Source organism: Callospermophilus lateralis, chromosome 3 (genome assembly GCF_048772815.1).
Source record: "Callospermophilus lateralis isolate mCalLat2 chromosome 3, mCalLat2.hap1, whole genome shotgun sequence".
Lineage (NCBI taxonomy): Eukaryota > Metazoa > Chordata > Mammalia > Rodentia > Sciuridae > Callospermophilus > Callospermophilus lateralis.
In genome coordinates, this window is record NC_135307.1 from 76379596 (window position 1) to 76383350 (window position 3755).

At 33.4% G+C, this 3755-nt stretch overlaps 1 non-coding gene across 1 annotated transcript; it reads left to right on the forward strand.

The window, feature by feature from the left end:
• Nucleotides 1–872: 872 nt before the first annotated feature.
• Nucleotides 873–975, forward strand: LOC143396023 (U6 spliceosomal RNA). The gene has a single exon (XR_013090918.1). It is a non-coding gene; the product is annotated as a U6 spliceosomal RNA (small nuclear RNA).
• Nucleotides 976–3755: the final 2780 nt, after the last annotated feature.

Sequence of the window (3755 nt, forward strand, 5' to 3'; positions counted from 1 at the left end):
TATGCAGATTTCTGCCTCTGATGGCCAAGAAACAGCCTATAAAGTGATTCCCTGTGGAAAAGATATGAAGGGTTTCATCAGATTCTAAGTTTAGAAAGTTTCTTTTATTTATTTATTTGTTTGTTTTAATTTCCAGCTGCATGACTTAGCCAGTGAAGAAGGAAAAGAATTAAAAATTCCCTCAATTTTTACAGCACTTTACCTGTGTCTATACCTGTCATCTAATCATAAGCACTCCTGTTATATTCAGTTTATTCTTTTCAAGGTCAAGTTAAGAGTGAGAAATCAGGAATTAACAATAGGAACACAAATAAGACATTTCTCTGTATTTGCTTCTTTTTTTTAATCTTTGATATTTTTCCCTTCCATACTTCTTGTACATCAACAATTCATCTTTTTTTCCTCTTCAAGGAAATTGCCACAAACCCCATCTTGGAAAGTGAAATTTTTCTACCCAGAGGCAAACTGATTGGAAAATGCCCTATTACACAGTAACCATTTTTCCCTTAAATTTTCAATGGCTTGGAGAGTTTTGTAAGACTGTATTTCAGGGTTTGATAATTCTTGGAAAACATCTTAGACTCCTGAAAGAAACAAAGAGCAGACAAAAGGATTTCTAACCAAGTAAAACACCTTACGGTTTCGGGCTAAAGTGCTCAGTGAATCACATCCCTGTCTGCTTAAAACCATCTTCCTGCAGCTTTCCAGAGACAAAGCTCTTAGCTTAGTCCCAAGACAAAGTTCATGATTTGGGGTTTTTTCCAGCCTAGCCCTAACCCTCCGTACAGTCTCTCTGCCTACTGCCCTTCTCCTCCACATCCTCAGCCCAGATGCTTTTCCACATCCACCTAATCCTTCTAGAGGAAGCTCAAGAGCTCAATTTGGCAGCACATCTCCAAATGGAACGATACAAAAAAATCAGAATGGTCCCTGTGCAAGGATGACATGCAAATTTGTGAAGCATTCCATACTTTTTGGCAGAAATTCTGAAATAAAATAAATCAGTATCGTCAGTTATAATCATTGGATGGTGAATCCCAGATCATCTTATTTTTTTAAAAAATTATCTCTATATTATCTGAATGTTTTACAATAAACAAGTATTACATTTATAGTTTAAAAAGAAAGAAAAAAATACAATAAAAGAAACTCACTTAAAATGCTCTCTTTCTCTTTTCATCCCAGAAAGCTATTTACCCTGTCTTCTGGATTCCCACAGCATTCATTAACACCTGTACATTAGCAAATGTTGCATTCATTTATATACATACATTCATGCACCCAGACATATACTGCATATGTAATGACATATAAAATAATATATATCTATTAATTATGTTAATATATTTACACTTAAATTGTTTAAATTTCATTTTTGTTATATCCATTTTTTGTTCTGCTTGCATATATGTAAATATACATGGTTATTATTCATTTCTCTAATTTTTCTATGCATTTATAGCTATTGGATAAATATAATAACTAGTTAAATACATTAACTACTATTAAAATATGTTTAAAGAAATATATATATTCTTAGAAGTATATGCTTTAGATATCTTTATTATTTTTTATTATTCATAAATTTATACTTTTATATTTAGAGTATGTTTGATTAAATATTAAATTTAAAGTAAATGTGATTGTTCAATTTTGTGTCTGCTTGAGACACTAGGCTATGACCTTCTAGGTCAGGAATTTAGAATAAAGTTTAGACTCAACTAGATATAATGATATCTACCTTTATTGAGTACTTACTTTATGCCAGACAGTAAGCTAAGTGATTCACATACCTGATCTCATTTAATCTAGACAAACTTCTAATAGATTGATGGTATAATTATCCACATTTATAATGAGGAAATGCAAATCCAAACAAATAAGGTAAGTTGTCCCTCATCTTTAGGGCTTATTTACACTTTCAACTAGGATGTGGCCTTGACTCCAAATACCTGGCCTTTGTGATGGGAGAAGCAGGGGTGAGGCCGTAGCATCCTGGTGGGTAAGACCCAGAGCATAGGAGTTAGACAACCATGGCACTTGTCCATGATCCGTTATCTCTTAGTAGTGTGGGTCTAGAATGGGTCCCTGTCTTTCATGGCCACATTGTATAAGAGGCCTAGATCTGGAGTGAGTGCTAAGATGGGGAAGGAAATGCATTATCATTTAGTGAAAGAAAATTTAGACTTTATGAAAAATGCACACTGACACTTTCCCTGAGATAAAACTAAAGAGAGCACTGATTAAAAATTAATTTCTTATTTCTTCATTGCTCAAAATTTCTATCTTTTAGATTCTTACAACTCAAGAAAAGATAACATGAGCAGTGCCTAGGATTTTATGAGAAAGACAGCAGGTTATAGAATCAAAATCTGCTTCTGAGCAAGTTCTTTGGCTTTTACATGCAATTTAGTTTGAGAAGCACTCACTACTTTCTGGCCAATGTCTAAATTTGTCTGGTCCCCTTTATCATTCCAACAAATAAGCAAGAGATGTGGAGGTTATTGGGGAAAGGTGGAGAAGAGATAGTAGGAAAACAATCAGATTCTAGTATAAGGTTTGCTATAAGCAAGATGTGTGACCTTAGAAAATTTACTGACTCTGTGACTTCAAGTCGACCCATGTCACATTTGTGGAGGAAGGAGGAGAAAAAGAAGGAGATTGGAAAGAAGGAAATCAGCATAGATTATAAGGGTGACTGTTTTAATTCAAATATTTATTAAATAAAACATTAAAGCACTGACCAAAACTTTTAAGGATTACATTTCTGTCTTTACACTGCTGTGTTTTCTAGTAGATAGTAGTTGCTCTGTAATATGAACCCAGAATGAATGATTGATCACTCTTAAAACTTCAAAACCCTGAGAAATATTTCTCAAAGCTAGCAACACCTTCTTCTGTGCTCCTAACATACCTATCATATTCTTATGTACACTGACACTTGGGACAATGCAGCAAATTTTTAAATAAAATTATCCATAACCCTGTGGACTAATAACATTTCTGCAAATTTTACGATATTGGCATGTACTTTTAACATAGGTAACATCACAGACTTGCAATCTGCATACTCTTTTTTTTAAAAAAAATTACTTGTTCTTATTAGTTATACATGATTATAGAATGTATTTTAACATATTATACATATATGGAGTATAACTTTCCATTCTTCTGGTTGTATATAATGTGGAATTACATTGATCATGTATTCATATATTCACATAGGAAAGTAATGTCCAATTCAGATTCATTCTATCTTTTCTATTCCCATTTCCCCATCCCTTCTCTTCATTCCCTTTTGTCTAATCCAAAGTACTCCCATTCTTCCCTACCCCTCCTCCTTATTATGAGCTAGCATCCACATATCAGAGAACATCTGGCCTTTATTTTTACTTTTATACTTTTTCATTTCTCTTTATGACTGGGTAGTATTCCATCATGTATATATAGCACATTGTCTTTATCCATCCATCTGTTGAAGGGCACCTAGGCTGGTTCCATGGTTTAGCTATTGTGAATTGAGCTGCTATAAACACTCATGTGGCTGTGTCACTGTAGTATGCTGATTTTAAGTCCTTTGGGTATATACCAAGGAGTGGGACAAATGGGTGAAATGGTGGTTCCATTCCAAGTTTTCTGAGGAATTTCTATACTGCAATCTTCATACTCTTATTATACCATTCAATAAATATTTGAACATTTATGTATTTCATAAGTACACACATGCATAATTATTTTAGAACTGCATAATATTC